At 44.9% G+C, this 19516-nt stretch overlaps 1 long non-coding RNA gene across 1 annotated transcript; it reads right to left on the bottom strand.

Moving 5' to 3' along the window:
* Positions 1-411: 411 nt before the first annotated feature.
* LOC132386763 (uncharacterized) lies at positions 412-16326 on the bottom strand. Its single transcript, XR_009509664.1, has 4 exons — positions 16275-16326; positions 10086-10121; positions 7723-7755; positions 412-1183 (listed from the first exon to the last, which is right to left on the bottom strand). It is a non-coding gene; the product is annotated as an uncharacterized LOC132386763 (long non-coding RNA).
* Between the last annotated feature and the right edge of the window lie 3190 nt (positions 16327-19516).

Here is a 19516-nt window from a genome sequence, read left to right as displayed (position 1 = left end):
AGACCCTGTCTGTCAACCGAATAATATTCAGCGAAACTCTGCCCACCTCAGCCGTCGCTTCAGACCAGAATAATTCCACGGTAGGTGACATCATCATAGCAGGAATTTGTTTAGCCCATCGGCCCTTGAGAGAAATCCCGCTGGTGACATTCTCTGCGTCGGTGTGTCTATGCATTCCCACTCTCCCACACCCCAAACGGCTTCCCCAACAGCGGGCAGCTGCCTCAGAGTGACTAGGCATTGGGAGGGAAGCGGGATGGGCTGTTTCAGGCCACTGCATTGTCTGCTCTGGAAGCAGGCTACCCTATGCGCTCGGTAGAGCTTCACAGACCTTCCCAAATGCTCGCCGGTACCGAATACAGCGAGTTTCTGTCAAGAGACTGAGACCAGTTTAATGCAAACAGCGTCAGCTTTATTGAGTCATGCAGCTGGATGGAGTAACGGTTGTACTACGGCGGGGCAGCGATCAGCGGCATAGTGTATAGTCAGTACCGATATCAGAGAAAGTGAAAACCGGAAAACTTTAACCCTTTCCCGTAATCAGAGCACAGGAGAATCAGTGTAGTTACATAGAGACAGAGGCAGATCACATCGAACACCCGCTGCCCGTTCTGCCCAGTGTGTGCACCGCTCCAGCGCCGACACGCGGGCGGTGAGACAGAAGTGACCTGTGGCCCCCATCTTCCCCAGTGCGTTCCCCGAAGAAACCCAAACATCCCTTAAAACCCCAAGCGTAAACCTGCGTGACTCGATGTTTTTAATGTCTTCCGGATCTCACTCTTGCACCACGAATGCAAAAGACCCCAGGGCAGGACACATCTGTCTGTTCCCGACATGGGCACAGTTTTCTCAGGACTGCTTCCCTTATCAACGCTGTGCGATGTTCCTGGGTCAGTGGAGGACCATGGTGGCCGGAAGTCCTCGAAATGGTCTCCTAATCCAGCCACATTGCGGTTATTGTGAGAGTGGGTTATGATCCGTCACGTGTTGTTTACAGGGTGCCGAGGCCAGGCTGGGTGAACAGGCCAGTGCTGTGATTACTGAACAGCGGTATGGGAACACGTTGTTAGCGGAGAGCGTGCCGAAAGCGGTGATTGATACGAAGCAAGGCGGGCGATCCAGGGCTCGTCCTCACATGAGTGGGCAATCCATTTCGCCAGTGGCAACGAACCAGACCTCGTTACTGAAAGGTGAAACAGAGAGAGGTGAGGGGAAAGTTCCTCAGTGCAACCGCTGTCCCTGATCAATTTATCTCATTATCCTGTACACACCTAACTCGCCATCTCTCATCTTCTTTCGCTGCAAGGAGAAAACGCCGAGTTCACTCAGTCGACCCTCATAAGCCATACCCCCAATGAAGGGAATATCCTCGTAAATCTCCTCAGTGCCCTTTCTATGGTTTCCACGTCCTTCCTGTAGTGAGGCGACTGGAATTGAGCACTATACTCCAAGTGGGGTCTGAACATGCTCCTACATAGTTGCAACATTACCTCTCAGCTCTTAAACTCAACGCTGCGGTTGATGACGGCCAATGCACTGCATGTCTTCTTAATCACAGTCAACCTGCGGAGCAGCGTTGAGTGACATATGGACTTGGACCCTAAGATCCTTCTAATCCTTCATCCTGACACGAGTCTTACCGTTAATGTTATATTCTGCCACTATATTTGACCTACCAACATTAAATTATCTGCGAAACCTCACACTTATCTGGGTTGAACTCCATCTCCCAATTCTCAGCCCAGAATTGCATCCTATCAATATACCGCTGTAAACTCTGAAAGCCCTGCACACTATCCACAACGCCCCAAACCTTCGTATCAACAGCAAATTTACTAACCCATTCCTCCACTTCCCCATCCACGTCATTTATACAAATCAGGAAGAGTAGGGGTCCCAGTACAGATCCCTCAAGCACACCACTGTTCACCGACCTCCATGCAGGATATGACCCCACTAAAACCACACTACGTCTTCTGTGGGAAGCCGGTCCTGGATCCCATGCCTGCTTATTTTCTCACTACATCCACTGCTCCAATGTGTTTAGTCACATCCTCAAAAAATTCAATCAGGCTCGTGAGACACAACCTCCCCTTGACAAAGCTATTCGGACTATTCCTAATGATATTACACCTCTCAAAATATTCATACATCCTGCCTGTCAGGATCTTCTCCATCAACCTACCAACCACTTAGGTAAGACTCACTTGTCTATAATTTCCTGGGCTTTCTCTACTCCCTTTCTTGAATAAAGGAACAACATCCGCAAACCTCCAATCGTCCGGAACGTCTCCCGTCTCCATTGATAATGCGAAGTTCATCCCAAGAGGCGCATCAATCTCTACTTTCGCTTATCACAGTAGCCTGGGGTTCAGAATTCTTCCGTACATTTCCCTGAGAACATGTGTCTCCAATTATGCTTCCATTTCCCTGCCTGATAGCCTCGTATTTCCCCTTAGTTCAATTAGTCGTTTTCCTAACTTGTCTGTTCCTGTTCTTCTACAATGCTATGGTAAAGGAGATAGAATTGTGAACACTATCTCCAAAAGTTATGAGGCATGGGATAAGTGGAACCTTGGCTGCTTGGATTAAAAAAATGGCTTAAAGGATGAAAGCAGAAGGTAGTTGTGGAAGGGAAGTATTCTGCCTGGAGGTCGGTGACTAGTGGAGTGCCTGAGCGATCAGCCCTGGGATCCCTACTATTTGTGATTTTTATAAATGAACTGGAAATAGAGGCGGAAGGATGGGTGAGTAAGTTTACGGATGACAAGAAGATTGGAAGGGTTGTGTTTGGAACGGTAGGTTGTAGAAGTTTACAAGAGGATATAGACAGGCTGCAGAGTTGGGCAGAAAAATGGCAGGTAGATGGTGATGAGCTAACGGACAAATCAGCCATTATCTTATTAAATGGTGGGGCAGCCTTGATGTGTCGGATGGCGTACACCTGTTCCTATTTCTTATGTTCTTAAGTTTAGTTCAAGAGGACTCGAATTAAACGTCACATAATGCATGCAGGCTGTTGGGAAGTTTCTTGATTGGTGAGGGAGCTAACGGTTTTTGTGCGAAGGAAAGAGATTAGGGTTCAGGAACGAAACACCTGAGAAAGAAAGCAGGAAGAGCTCGATGGAACGAATAGTCCAATTCCGCTCCTCTATCCTGTGGCTCAGTAGTCTTATTCCATGCATTTTGACCATCGGTCCTTCACCCAAAGCCTTACAAAAGTGCCTATCGAAGCTAACGACCGTGTTATGTTCATTTAAAATCTTTGGTACCTCGTTAAAAAATGAAAACCATCTAATGAAATGAGAATGAAAGGCCTCTTCCTCACAGATTCACCCAAGGCACCTTTCGAAATAAACTGCCTGCAGGCAAGATGGGCGTTGTAGAGAATTTCGCTATGCAGGTGAACACATCACAAAGTTGACACCAACTAACTGGACATAGATACACTGTATAGATACACAGATACGCAGTAGGCGCTGCCTACTCACTCCGAGAATGGACGAGGTCCGATCTGCTCTCCGGGCGCTCAGTGAGTATTCCACCCCGACCCCCGTGACTCTATGTGCTCCTTTCCGCTCTGTCACCGTGAAACAACGGCTTCGTAGGTCACGACCGAAGTGTGATTTCATTACCGAAAGGGGCGTGGTGATGACCAGAGCGGGAATATGGTGAAAAAATACAAAACTAGATTGGACGGGAGGTAGAGAAGGGGGGAGTGTCATTTCTGGTCAGGGATAGTATCACGGCTACAGAAAGGGAGGACACTGCAGAAGGATTGTCCCAGAGTCCGACTAGGTGGAAGTCAGAAATAGGAAGGGTGCTCTCTCGGCCTCTAAATAGCCCTCGGGACACCGAGGAGCAGATTAGCAGGCAGATTTTAGAATGGTGCAGGAAATGCAGGGTAGTAGTTATGGGTGATTTCAACTTCCCTCATATTGACTGGCACCTCCTGAATGCAAGGGAGATAAATGGGAATGAATTTGTCAGGTGTGTTCAAGAAGGATTCCTGACACAGTATGTGGACTGGCCGACGAGAGGCGAGGCTATACTGGATCTAGCTCTGGGTAATGAACCTTGTCAGGTGACAAGACTCTTGGTGTGGGAGCATTTTGGCGAGGGTGACCACAACTCCCTTAGCTTCAGCATAGCTACGAAAAGGAATAAAATCAAACGAAATGTAAAAGTGCTTAACGGGGGAAGGGCTAACTTTGAAGGGATGAGGCAGGAACTAGCGAGAGTAAGTTGGAAGTAGATTTTCGAATTGGAAAGCGCAGAAGTAATGTCGGAGAAGTATAGGGACAACATGAGCTGGGGTTAGGATAGATTTTTCCCACTGAGGCAAGGAAAAAATAATAGGAAAAGGGAGCCGTTGCTGACGAACCATGTGAGGCAACTCGTCAAGTGGGAAAAGGAAGCATATGTTAGATATAAGAATCCGGAAGTAGCAGGGGCTCATGGGAAACATAGGGTAGCCAGGATGGAGCTAAAGAAACGACTTAGGGGAGCTCGAAGGTGGCATGAGAAGGCCTAGGCATGTCGGATTAAGGAGAACCCAAGGCGCTCTATGCGTATCTGAAGGATAGAAGGATGACGAGAACGAAGGTGGGACCGCTAAAGAATAAAGAGGGCAACATGTGCCTTGAGGCGGAGGATGTTGGGGAGGTCCTAAATGAATACTTTGTTTCAGTATTCGCAAGTGAAAAGGATCTTGATAAGGATGAGGTCGAAGTAGAGCGGGCTTGTGTGTTCGACAGTGTGGAGATTAAGAAAGAGGTGCTGGATCTTCTTAAAAATCATTAATATTGATAAATCGCCAGGGCCGGATATGATTCACCCCAGCTTGTTGTGGGAATTGAGAGGAGAGATCGCAGGAACACTAGAGAAGATCTTTGAATCCTCTATGGCAGCAGGGGAAGTGCCGGAGGACTGGAGAATGGCAATTGTAGCTAACTTGTTTAAAAAAGGTAATAGGGAGAATCCTGGGAACTATTGACCTTTGATTCTTACGTCGGTTGTATGCAAACAACTGGAAAGGATTCGTAAGGTTAGGATCTACGAGCATTTGGAGAAGCACAGTCTACTCACATGGCTTTGTGAAGGGAAGATCGTACCGTACGAGCCTGATTGAGTTTTTTGAAGAGGTGACAAAATAAATTGGTAAGTGCAGGCAGTGGATGTGGTCTACATGGACTTTAGCAAAACATTTGACAAGGTCACTCATGAGAGACTATTCCAAAACGTCATGAGGCATGGGATACGTGGAACCTTGGCTGTTTGGATTAAGAAAGGCTTTAAGGAGGAAAACAGAAGATAGTTGTGGAAGGAAAGTATTCTGCCTGGAGGTCGGTGACTAGTGGAGTGCCGCAGGGATCTGTCCTGGGACTTCTGCTATTTGTGATTATTATAAACGACCTGGATGCAGAGACGGATGGATGGGTGAGTAAGTTTGCGGATGACAGGAAGATTGGAGGAGTTGTGGACGGAGCTGTAGGTTGTCGAAGGTTACAAGAGGATATAAACAGGCTGCAGAGTTGGGCAGAAAAATGGCATATGGAGTTCAATCCGGATAACTGTGAGATGATGCATTTTGGAAGGACAAACCAGAAGACTGAGTACAGGATTAATGGTCAGTTACCCAAGAGCGTGGATCTACAAAGCGACTTTGGGATTCAAATCCATACATCCCTCAAGTTCGCTGCACAGGTTGATAGGGTAGTTTTGAAGGCCTATGGGATGCTAGGCTTCATTAACAAGGGGATTGTTCAAAAGTAGAGAAGTCATGTTGCAACTCTCAAATTTCTGTTGAGACCGCACTTAGAGTATTGTGTTCAATTCTTATCACCTCATTATAGGAAGGATGTGGAAGCTACGGAGAGAGTGCAGAGGAGATTTGTCAGGATTTTACCTGGTTTGGAGAACAAGTCATATGAAGCAACGTTATAAGAGATGGGACTTTTCACTTTGGAGCATAGAAGAATGACCGGGGACTTGATAGAAGTCTACAAGCTTTAGAGAGGCATAGATAGGGTGGATAGTCAGTACCTGTTTCCCAGGGGACCAATAGCAAACACTAGAGGGCATAGGTACAAAATTAAGGGAGGGTTGTTTCGGGGAGACATCGGGAGTAAGTTTTCTACACAGAGCGTTGTGAGTTCCTGCAATGACTCGCCAGGGATGGTGGTGGAGTCTAAAACATTAGAGGTATTTAAAGCCTTTTGGGCAGGCACATGGAATAAAGAAAAATAAAGAGTTATGGGGAAGTGTGTGGGGTTTAGTACTTTTTTAAAGGAATATTTCGTTCGGCACCATGAAGGGCTGAAGGGTCTGTACTGTGCTATAGTTTTCTATGGTTCTAAAGGTTAAGTCATTGTGTCCAATCTGCTGCAGTAGATATGTACGCATTTGAAGTAATATAGTCTGAATAAAGATAGTCAGCATGGTCTTGCCAATTGCAGGTCCTGTCTCAAGAATGTGATTAAATTCGTTCGGGTGCTGCGAACCAGGTTGCAGGTTTATACGATCATGGTGTATGTTATCAAGAGGTTTGATAAGATTCCTCATTGTTGGCCCATTCAGAAAGTCATGTGACAGGGAATCCAGAGAATCTTGTCTGTGTAGGTAGGGAACTGCCTTGCCCGAGAAAGAGTGTGCTAGCAGTTGGAGATTATGCCACCTGGAGTTCAGTGAGATACTGTGTTCCGTAGAGATCTGATCAGAGACTCTTGGACTTTCTGAATTTTACAAAAGATTTTGATGAGGAAATGAATAGACATAGATATCAGGCAAAATATGGATGCTAATGGATAATGTGGTGGGTTGTCGCAGGTTACAATTGGGCATTGATGGGTGCAGAGCTGGGTTGAGAAATGGCAAGTCAAGTTGAGCATGGGGAAGAGAGAAGAATTGCACTTTGAAAGGTCGGATTAGAATGCAGAATGCATGGATTATGACAGGCTAGTTGAAAATATTGAGGAGAAGAAGATATTTTAGCCTTCATATAATCTTTAATGTTTTGCGCCATTTAATAGGGTAGTTAAGGATGTGTATGAGGTACACGAGGTACACGAGGTACTGTTGCAGCACTATAAAACACTGGTTAAACCATATTTTAAATTTTGTACTACACTGTAGAGTGGAAAAAAATGCCAAGGGGAGGAAATTTTAAAGCGATTTAGGGCTATGTATAGGGGCAGCCAGCGGTGCGTTATTACCCATAGTGGTGAGTGTGTGAAACGGAATAGCAATGGTGGTGGTCTAAACACACACATTTGGGTCATTTCAGAGACTGTCTTAGCACACGGATTACGGAGAAATAGACGGCTCTGTAGGAGAGCAAGTTTAGAGTCGGTAAAACATCAAGGACCAAAGGGCCATCAAAAAGCTGTCCTGTTGAATGTTTTCTTATCTATGTACGTGATAAACTAGGATGGTCAGCACAGTTTATAATAGGGAAGATCATGCCTGGGTAACGTATCAGGAGCTCAAGGTAGGGACAGGGGTCACTGACCACACCAGGTTCGTGGACTCATTAAAGATCGAAAGGAAGCTGTTCCCTTGAAGGAGCAGAGTGAGGAGAAATTTGTTTCTCTTTCCCGCCGCCGTAGAGCTCCCCACCCCCCTCCCCCCGCCCCGAACGTGCATGAGCCCAAGCCTGGTACTTTAACGTCTCTGTTTCATCAACTAGCGCAATCACAGACACAACATTCCAATGCCCCTTACCCTGCCGGCATCGAGCTGAAGTCATACGATACCCTGATGGAGATGGTGAAGAAAATAACAAAAAATCATTAATCGCCCGACATCGTGAAGTTAACAATCCACAATCCACATCTCACTCACACTCAACACTGATCCCTTCCTGATGTGCTCAGAGGCAGCACCGGGACACGTTGGATCTCCGGATTTAACATCAAGTTCAACCCTTCAACGGAACTCCTTTCCTTAATTTATCAGAGAACCCTGCTGCAGTTCACTCTGGGCGCTAGCCCAGCTTACCGCTTTTCTCACATACACACACGATGCAGCAGTTACATCGTTTCACGTTTCGCAGGAGCAACTTGAAGACAGATGCGTCTGGAATAAGTAGCGTGCGATCACACTGATTGGTTTGAACTACAGGGTCTCCAATAGCTGCTAGAACATTAATGAACAGACAGGTAATGAACGCAATAACCTGTGAAAAATTAAAGTTTTGATCTCATTGGAAATTTCAACTTCCCCAATACAAAAATGTACATTCTCAATGCAAGGCGATTAGATGGGGAGAATGTATTAATTGGATGATTTATTAAATGAATATGTGCACCGTCCAACGAGAGGAGGTGCCCGACTGAAAAGGCAAACATGAGTAAAGTTCCTTAAATTCGGATCAAACGGAGCAAATCAGGAGTATAACGAAGCCAGTAATGTACGGAAAAAAAGAATGAGGATAACCAAGAGGGGACGTGAGAGGTCCTTGGCAGGCAGGATCAGGATGAATTTAATTAAGCAACGTTCTATGCCAATGTCAGTATCAAATGAATAACTAGGGGCCGTGATTTTTTGGCAGTGCGCGAGGCTAGTTTTGCTTTAATGCGGAACATGTGAGTGAAGTATTCGCTTTGTATTTTGTTTCCGTTTTTATCTAGGTAAAAGACATGGAGGAGCAGCAGATCGGTTGTCAGTGCATAAATATGCTAGGTGTTTAGAGCAAAATTAGGAAAAAGACCTCGGGACTCGGAATGAATTTTCAGGTGAATAAGTCCCCAGGTCATGATGGGAGTTCCATAGGTTTGTGACGGAAGCAAGAGACAGGATTGCACGATCCTTGGAAAAATATCCTCTCTAGCCACATGCGAGATGCCAGAGGACAGGTGAATGGCTAAAGTTTTACATCTTCATGAAAAGCGAAAATAGGGAAATCCTGGAAACTATTTACCAGTGAGTCTCAGGTTAGTTCCATTCCAGTGAGATATTAATTATTTAATGGCCTTATTGAACCTGGAGTTTTAATTAGTGAAACACAGCAAGGATCTATACTGGGACCTCTTCTGTTTGTGGTGTGAATAAATAACCGGGATGTAGATGTAGACAGGTTGTTGATGATATCCAGAATTGATGGAGTTGTGGATCGTGTAGAAGGACTTGCAGAGCATCCAGCGCAACGTAGATCAGTTGCAGATATAGTCAGAAAAATGGTAGAAGCAGTTCAACCCAGATAAATGTGGGATGTTGCACCTTGGTAGGGAAAATGCAAGGAGAAAGTACACTCCAAGAGCAAAGACCCTTAACTGTGTTGAGTTCAGAGAGACATTGGTGTCCAAGTTTAGAGCTCGTCGGTAACAGGTACACAGGTCGATAAAGCGATTAAGGATGTTTAATCAATGTTCGCTTTTATTAGTTGAGGAATTAGTATAGTTGCGAGTAGGTTATATCGCAAGTTTATAAATATCCGGTTCGTCTGCATCTAGAGTATTGCATACAGTTTTAGTCTTACTACCATGGGAAGGATTTTGAGGCTTTGGGCAGGGTGCAGAAGAGGATTACCAGGATGCTGCCTGGTTCAGAGGCCATGTGCTAACTTGAGAGATACAACAACTTGTGTCGCTTTCTTTGGAGCGGAGGGGGCTGAGTAGAAATTATGAGAGGCATAGATGGAATTCACAGTATCTTTTTCCCAGGGCAGAAATATCTAATATCAGAGGTTGTAGGTTGAGAGGGGTTAGGTTCGAGGGTGATGTGAGGGGTAACTTTTTTAAACCAGAGATTGGTGAATCCTTGGACTGTACGGTCTGGTGAGGTGGTAGAGGCAAATAAATCAGAGGTTATAAGTGACGCTTAGATATGAAGCTCCATGATTGTGAGTAACGTGGAAGATTATGGACATTGTATAAGTTGGAGGGATTTGGTTTAGGAGAGGTTTTATTTACTCTTCGGTTCGGCACCATACTGTTGGCCGAGGGGCCTGTTGCAATACTGTACTCTTCTGTGTTCTATGTTCTATCTCTGCCACCCTTCCAGCAGCATGAAAGCACACCCGATGTTGCGACGCCTTTGGTTCATTTAACTCCTCCTTACAGACGCAGCTTTCGCATTCCACATACCCGCCAATGGAGACTTCTGCTCCCCAGAAGGATCTCCTATTTGAAAGACGTGAAGAAGTTAACAAAAATGGTTCAGTGAAAAACGCTCAGAGATAAGGTGCAGTGTTCACTCAGCCTTCTCTCAGTGCACGCTGCGGGTTGAGGTGCTGCCTTTAAATGGGACGGTACAGAAGGTCCATATTTTATGGAGACTCAGCAGTAAATAGAGGCTTAGGGAATGCGGGAATTGTCCGACCGAGCGCGTTGTAAATATTTTCGTAAAACAGTACATATATTACTATTATGCATTCTTTATTTAAATAATTCATTAGGGGTCATATATAGGAGGTGCATAAATGGCATACGTGATATGTGAGTGCCTCACTAATTGAAAACTAAGTAGACAAGTTACCCGTACACCTCCGCATTTAATTTGATTATTTTCTAGAGTTAGTAAGCATAACAGCACTGGATAGGAAGGCATCAATGTTGTGGGCAGAGAAGGGTAGTGTTATCCTGGGTAGATCTTCTGATTCTCATAAAAAAGGACAGAAGTGTGAGCTCAATTCCCGTGTTGCATCTGCAGGGAGTGGAAGTGTTGGCTCGAATGATTAGGGGACACCACAGCTGTGCAATATGTGCGGTCCAGAGGGGCCACAACATATCCAAAAAGACCACAGCATTACGTAAGAAAACAAACGTTAGGCCCCAGGAATATTGGGTAAATTGAAAATAATGATGAAGATGTTGGAATGGAGAACAGGGAAAATTACTATGGAGTGAAATGTGTACTTAGCAGCTGCTTTCATTCAATAAGACGCCAGTAATATGCTCGAAATGCACGAGATATCGGAATCAAAGCGAGTATTACGGCCATCACAAAAGAACAGTTGGTGGGAAGATTGAACAGTCTGGAAGTGAGGAAATTACCTGGGTTAGATTAACTTCACGTCAGGCTTCAGGAAGGCACAGCGGAATACATCGTCGAGGCATTGTTAGGAAAAGTATCAGAAGATTATAAATGGTGAATGTGACTCTGCGTTTTTGACCAGGGGAGCGGGGAAGACGGCAGCCGCTTCGTGGGCAGTTATCCGACCTTGGCTACGCTGAGCTGCTTGAGAGTACTTCAAGTCTCACTTGAGGAAGTGAGAGCGCTGCGCTGGTTGCCCACAGAAAGCTGCGGGTGGTTCGGTGATCACTGGCGTTCCGCAGGGATCTACTCCATGTGATATTTATAAAAGATTTAGATGAGCAGGTGGAACGGTGAGTTAGGACATTTGATAATGGTACGAAGGTTGGTTCGTGGATAGTGCCCACGAAGACCCGGCAGGACATCTGCAAATTTTGACAAACTTCTATAGGTGTGTATTTAGAGTATCTCAACTGGCTGCATTACACCTTGCTGTATATAGATTGATGCCCTTGAACGGAATATCATTGATAACGTAGTGGACACCAGCCAGTTCATCACGAATATTACCCCGCCTTCAACCGCGGAAAACTTCTGGATGGAGGCTGACGCAGAAATTCAGCATCCATCATCGAGGATCCCTGCAAGTCTACTCATGCTGTATCCCCGCTGCTGTCATATTTAAGAAGGAACAGGCACCTTACAAACCACATAGCCTGGTTCAGGAACAACAATCACTCCGGAAAATTAGTTTATTGAACCAGAAGAGATGACTTCACTCAGTTCACTCGCCCTTGCTAAACTGTTCTCAGAATCTATGGACACTCCCAATGACTCTGTATCCGATAATCTCCATATCCATATGTATTGCTTACTCAGCTGTTATTATACCGATTTCTTATTTTCCATTTTGGCTTTCCTCGTGTTGTTCATTCCGTTCAGTGGTCGCTTATCTGTCTGTTGGCTGTAACATTACGAGAAGATTAGAAGAGCACAGGTCCGTAAGGTACAGGCGTAGAATGCGCCCATTTGGTCCATTGTGTCTGTTGCATCATTTTATCATAGCTGATCCATTTTGTGTTCCCTTTCGGCCACTATCTCCTGTCTTCTCACGTATCCCTTCAGGTCCTGACTAATCAGCATTCAGTGTAGCTGTTTCTGAAATATACTTAATAACTCGGCACAACAGCTGCCTGTGGCAACTAAGTCCACAGATTTACACTTTCTAAAGGACACCCCTCTATTCTGCTGTTTCTTCTTGTCTTAGACTCCAGCACAATTGGACGTAAACCTTCAAATGATCTCTATCGAAAAACGTTCAATCTTCCATGGGTTTGAATTCGGACACCCTCGCTCTTCTGACCTCCAGTGAGTAGAGGCCGAGAGCAATCAGATGTTTCCCAGTGGCCACAAATTTTAATTCCACGTCCCATTCTCATTCTGATATGTCTATCCATGGGCTCCTCTACTGTCAAGATGAAGCCACACTCAGGTTGGAGGAACAACTCCTTATATACCGGCTGAGTAACCTCCAACATGATGGCATGAACATTGACTTCTCCAACTTCCGCTAATGCCCTCCTCCCCTTCTTACCCCATCCCTGGCATATTTAGTTGTTTCCTTTTCTCTCTCTTTCTGTCTCTCTCTGTCCATCACTTTGCTTGTTCTCCATCTCCCTCTGGTGCACCCCTCCTCCTTTCTTTCTTTCTTTCTTCCGAGGCCTCCGTTCCATGATCGTTTTCCTTCTCCAGCTCTGTACCACTTTCGCCAATCACCTTCCCAGCTCTCAGCTTTTCCCCACCCCCTCCGGTCTTTTCCTTTCATTTCGCATTTCCCCCTCCGGTCTTTTCCTTTCATTTCGCATTTCCCCCTCCGGTCTTTTCCTTTCATTTCGCATTTCTCCCTCCTCCCACTGCTTTCAAATCTCTTTGTAACTTTCTTTCAGCTAGTCCTGACGAAGGGTCTCGGCCCGAAACGTCGACAGTGCTTCTCCTTTTAGATGCTGCCGGGCCTGCTGCGTTCCACCGGCATTTTGTGTGTGTTGTTTGAATTTCCAGTATCTGCAGATTTCCTCCTGTTTGTTTTTTACATGACAGTCCTTCCAATCCAGGACATATTTTCCTCAACCTCCTTTGAATTCTCGAAATTGTCAGCACATACATCCTTAGAAGAGAGGCCCGAAACTGAGTACAAACTCCAAGTGAGTCCTCTTCAATGTTTTAGAAATCCTCATAATTACGTCCTTGCTTTCTTCTATGCTATTTCTCTTGAAATAGTTACTGACATTGTACTTTCCTACCGCACCTGCGATTCGGCAAGGAAACTTGACTTTATATCCTTGCTCAAGGACACCCGAAATCCTTTACACCTCAGATCTTTGATTTTGTTTCTGCTGTTGGAAAGTAACCTACCTATTTATTTCTTCTGTCAATTTACATAACCATCAACTTCCTGACAAGTATTCTATCTGTCACTTGTTTGTGCATTCGTTTCATCTGTCTAAGTCTTTATTTAGTCCATTAATCTCCTCTAAACTGTCTGAAAGTCTACATATTTCGTATCATCTGCAAACTTGGCCACAAAGGTATCAGTTTATTATCCAATTCATGACACGAAACTTTAAAAGAAGCTCTCCAAGCACTGATCCCTGAGGACCAACCATAGTCATCGGCAGACAAACAAAAAAGGTTCCCTTTATTCGCACAATTTGCCTTCTGCCTATCCATGCTAGTATATTTTCTGTAATACCATCGGCACTTCAGTTGTTAAGCAGTCTCACGAGCGGTACCTGTTTTGAAGGCATTCTAAAAGTCCATGTATTTATCATCCCCCTCTGGCTATGATGCTTCTTATTTTCTCAAAAAAAAAAACAAACAAAATAAAACAACAGATTTTCAAACAGGAGGTTCCCTTGAGGATATCTTGCTGATCAGGGGCTATTTTATCATGGGCCTGCAAGTTCGCCGAACTACATCCTTACCAACCGCTGATGTCGGGTTAACCTGTCTATAGTTTATTTAAATATACGCCTCTCTCTTCTTGAGGAGTTACGTGTCATTTGCAATTTGCCATTCCACCGCAAGCATGTCTGAGGATTTATTTCGGAACCAGGACCTCCACAATCACTTCAGTTCCTCTTCAGAAACCGAGAATGTATGCCAACCCGAACAGCTGACATCCGCATTACACCTTTCCAAGAAATTTCTTCTTTGAAATGGCAACTTCTCACACTTCTGCCCGCTGTGACTCTCTACCCCCGAAGCTTTACACAGTAACGTGTGATGCAAAATACTTGTTCAGTTAGTCCGCCTTTGCCCTGTCCCCCATTACTAAGTCTGCAGCTTTGTTTCCAAAAGTCCGATATCCACACCCGTCACTCTTGTACACAGTATGCATCTGAATAAACCTTTGACATCGTATTTGATATTATTGGATAGTTCGTCTTCGCGTTCCAAATTTTCCTTTTCAATTAGTATTTATTTCTCCTCTGCTGGTTTTTAAATGTTTCCCTGTCTTCTAATTTCCCATTAATGTTTGCTCTACGATAAGACCTCGTTGTGACTTTTGTGTTGCTTTTGACGCCTCTTGACAGACATGGATGTCACTCATTTACTTTACAATGCTTCTCCCTCTGAAGGGTGTATATAACACACGCCTTTTCTTTTCGGAAAATCGGAAATTCGGAATTTTTTTTTCGGAAATTCCAGCCATTGCAGCTCTGCCTTCAAAGCTGCCGGTGCAGTTTTCCATTCAATTTTAGCCAACTCCTCTCTCATGCCACTGCAATTTCATTTCCTCCATGGTAATGATGACACATATCACTCTCGCTTCCCCGTCTCAAATGTCAGTGTGAATACATCTTAACGTAACTGGGAAGAAAATAACTTTTGGTATCGTGCATTATATTCTTGGCTAGTATGCCACCCAAATTCATCTCTTCCCTTTTCATCACTTTTAGTTGCCTTTTGCTGGATATTTTAAAAACAGCGGAATCATCCAATTTACCGCTCACTTTTGCTACCTTGTATGTCCTTTCCTTTTTGTAATGCAATCCTTACCGCCATTTGTCAGCTACGGTTGATTACCCGTGCGACTTGATAACATTTTCCTCTGCGGTCCACATCTATCCTGTGCCTTGGAAAATTAAAACCAGAAACATCATCTCTGATTTCCCGTCAAGTCAGCTAATATCTTCCTCCAATTCACCTCGGTAAGCTCCTTTCTCATGGGCCTTTATATCCCCTTAATTCATTGCGATACTGATTCATGTGAGTTACACTGGTCCCTCTCAAATTGTAATATAAATTCAATTATATTATGAGCATTCTCTCCTGAAGTTTTTTTTTTCCCTACCTTAATCTCCCTCATAAGGCCTGGTTTATTACACAACAACTAATCTAATATTGCCTTTCCCCGAGTAACCTACAGCTGCTTAAAACAGCCATCTCTTAGGCGATCGACAAATACCCTTCGTTGCTATCCCACAACAACCTTTTCCACCAATCACCTTACATATTAAAGACCCTCATTTACACTTCTAATACTCATTTTCTAGCTCATTTTGCATTCTCAAAAACACGGCTACTATTTTGATTTCCGTAAATGCATCCCAAACAGCTTTTGTTTATACTCTTTCGGTTTCATAACTCCGCCTACAAAGATTCAACGGTCCAGGACTCTTTGCAACCTCTTTCTAAAGATGCATTACCAACCGATAACACGGCCTAATACTCCCTGGTTGTCCTTTCAACACCGAGTATATCTTTTGATGTTCAGCTCCCAGCTATGGTGTGCTTTCAGCCACGAGCAATCCCAAATTTCGGCACAAGTTCATACACGTTATTCTGAATGGCACGCGCATTTAAATGCAGCACCTTCCGTCCTGCATTCTTCGCCCTTTGGAACTTTGCTTCAGTGCCTGAATTTAACTCTTTGTTCTGTCTGCATTTGTACGCAACCATTGACATCTCCTTCCTTACGTTAATGCTACAAACAGCATCTACATATAAACCCGTGGGCGCATCCTCAGCAAGACATCCTGTTTCCCGTTCCACTGCCATCTTAGTTTACACAACTTCCAACGGCTCTGGTAAATCTGAGAAAGTCAATTTTTTTCTCTAGATTCTCAGAAATGCTTCAACAAGTTGCCGCCCATGAAGAAGCTCAGGGAGCAAAGTGCGCTTGGTGTTACTGAAGCGCACCCGACCTTATCCGTCAGTTTGAGCAGCCACCCGATACAGCGGAACTGTAGCTTGATTGATCGCCCCGCACAGAGTCACAGAGTCCGATTTCAACTTACTCGCCACTGGTAAGGGCTCCCGCAGACGTGCGTACGCTACGTTTTCTGAGCCTGTGGGGAAACATAGAAATGATTATATCTCCGTGATCTGTAATCCGTAATCCGCTTCCCCTGTCATCAAACCATCCCCTTTTGGCCATTTCCCGGTCCTGCTACCCACGGCGACATGCATTTCTGATTCGCTGCCAAATTTTTCAAGCATGTCAGCCTGAAAAGGGATCCGTTTGAAGCATGCGAAGTAAACAGAGGACGAGAGGACCTGACAACCGGACGGGATGCTCAGCGAGGCACAAATGCGACGGACAGTGAGCAGAGGGCGGAGCCGAGAGGGGGGCCAGAGCTCGGGTAAGTTATTAAGCAGGGCGGCAGGCTGAGTACATGAGCTGGGTTGAAGGGCTGTCTGTGGATGACCATGCAAAACCTCAGGAGCGTTCTTTGTTCACAGGAGACAGTAGCTGTGTGATTGTCAAGTAACGTAACGGGAATGCACAGCAAGGACAGAGTTCACCTGTGACAGTTTCCCCACAGTATCACCATATAACAATTACAGCACGAAAACAGGCCATCTCGGCCTTTCTCGTCCATGCCGACGCTTACACTCATCTAGACCTACTGGCCCGCACTCAGCCCATAACCCTCCATCCCTTTCCTATCCATAATCCGATCCAATTTTGCTTTAAATGAGAATACCGAACCTGCCTCTACCACTTCTACTGGAAGCTCATCCTACACAGCTACCACTCTCTGAGTAAAGAAATTCCCCCTCGTGTTACCCGTGAACCTTTGCCCCCTAACTCTCACCTTATGTCCTCTTGTTTGTATCTCCCCTACTCTCAATGGAAAAAGCCTATCTACGTCAACTCGATCTATCCCCCTCATTATTGTAAATACCTCTATCAAGTCCCTCTCAACATTCTACGCTCAGAAGAATATATACGTAACTTTTACAACCTTTCCCTGTAACTTAGGTGCTGAAACCCAGTAACATTCTAGAAAATCTTCTCTGTACTCTTTCTATTTTGTTGATATATTTCCTGTAATTCGGTGACCAGAACTGTAACACAATAATAAGAAGAGGACAGCCAAATACGACAGACACACGGTCACCGGGTCTCTGGCACTGAGGGTTTTGCAGTGGCTCAGAAGAGCAGATTGGTGAAGCTGACTGCAGTGTGATAGAAGACTCCACAGTCAGAGGAACAGAGACGAGATTCTGTGGGCACTATTGCGATATCCGGATGATAAGTTACCTGTCCATTCGCGGGTAAGTGATGTCTCAGTTAGGGTCCAAGAGAGAAACGATGTCTTAAGAGTAGATAAGCACAAATGGCTTATTAAGACGAATAGACAGAGTGGAGAGGCAGCGCCTCTTCCCCAGGGCACCATCGCTCAATACAATAGGACATGGCTTCAAGGTAAGGGGAGGGAAGTTCAAGGGGGATATTAGAGGAAGGTATTTTACTCAGGGAGTGGTTGGTGCGTGGAGTGAACTGCCTGAGTGAGTTGTGGAGGCAGATACACTAGTCAAATTTAAGAGACTACCAGACAGGTATATTGAGGAGTTTAAGATGGAGGGTTATAGGGGAGGCATGGTTTAAATTTCGGCACAACATTGTGGTCCGAAGAACCTGAACAGTGCTGTATCGTTCTATGTTTCTATGGCATAAAGAGACACAATAACGAAGTCCTGCAGAGAGAGTTTAGGGGGGCTCGATAGAAAGTTGACAAACTGGACCTACAGGACAGTATCCTCTCGATTGCTGTACCACATGGACAAGCCGAACCAGGGGTGCGTGAAAAGTGCTGGCTGATGAGCAGGATTTTCGAGATCTTGAATATAGAGATTCGCGGTAGATTTTCTGAATTTATGGAGCGATCGATCAATAAGCAAGTATACATAAACAGAAATAACTTTCAGACAGGAACGCAAGTAAGGTTAAAACAATATGCAGACTTTTGAGCAAGTTTTCTTCGAATTGGCCATTCGATGTCGTAGTGCATTAAAAGAGCTGCTTTTTTATGCAACCCTCGCTTCGCCTAGCGGCGTAATATAATAGGTGATAAACCCCGGCCCGGGAAAACGTAAGGAATCACGTTTGGGTGGATGCTGTGCGATGGGTGCCCTGTTACAGAACAGTGCCCGAAATAACAAACAGTGCAAAATATGCCATTAAACGGTTGAGCTTTATAACTGTTAGTTTGACTATCTGGTTAGTAGAGAAACGAAATAAAGGAAAAATAAACAATCTTATTAGACTGTCAGTGCGCAAAGTTGGAGCTCAGTCACAGGCCGATCGTTTAACATTAACCTCTTCCGATCGTCGCTACCATTTGGACCCTTGCTCCCAGTCCACCCCGTCCGGCGGTCTACCAAATATCTCCGTTCGTGCCTTCCCCCCTCATGTCCCTGCATCGCTGGCAAAAGCAGGGCGAAATAAACTCCTACCAGATTCACAACAGAGTGCAACAAAATCCCGATTGGTTAACCAGCATACAAACGTCATAGAACCATACAACATTACAGAACAGAAACAGATCACTTGCCAATTCTTGGCTGTGCCGAACCATTTTTCTGCCTAGTCCCAACTACCTGCACCTGGACCATATCCCTCCATGCACCTCTTATCCATGTACCTGTCCAAGTTTTCTGCAATGTTAAAAGTGAGCTTACATTCACCACTTCAACTGGCAGCTCATTCCACAATTCCACCACTCTCAGTTTGAAGAAGCCCCCCCCATGTTACCTTTTAAATTTTCTCCCTTCACCCTTAACCCATTTCCTCTGTTTTCTTTTTCCCCTAGCATGTGAAAAAAGCCTGTTTGCATTCACTCTATCTATACCCAATATAATTTCATATACCTCTCTCAAATCTGCCCTCTTTCTTCTGCGTTCCAGGGAATAAAGCCCTAACCCAGTCAAACTTTATCTGTAACTCAGTTTCTCAAGTCCCGGCAGCATTCTTGTAATCCTTCACTGCACTGCTTTATCCTTATGGATATCCTTCCTGTAATTTGGTGACCGGAATTGCAAAAGATACTCCCAATTCGGCCTCACCAATGCCTTATGCAACCTCACCATAACATTCCAACCCCTATACTCAATACTTTGATTTATAAAGGACAACGTACCAAAAGCTCTTTTTACGACCCTATCTACCTGTGACGCCAATTTTAAGGAATTTTTACCTGTATTCCCTGATCGCTCTATCCTGCTGTCCTCCTCACTGCCCTACCATTGTATG

This window comes from Hypanus sabinus, unplaced genomic scaffold (genome assembly GCF_030144855.1).
Source record: "Hypanus sabinus isolate sHypSab1 unplaced genomic scaffold, sHypSab1.hap1 scaffold_129, whole genome shotgun sequence".
Classification (NCBI taxonomy): Eukaryota; Metazoa; Chordata; class Chondrichthyes; order Myliobatiformes; family Dasyatidae; genus Hypanus; species Hypanus sabinus.
This window is presented reverse-complemented; position numbering and strand designations above follow the sequence as displayed.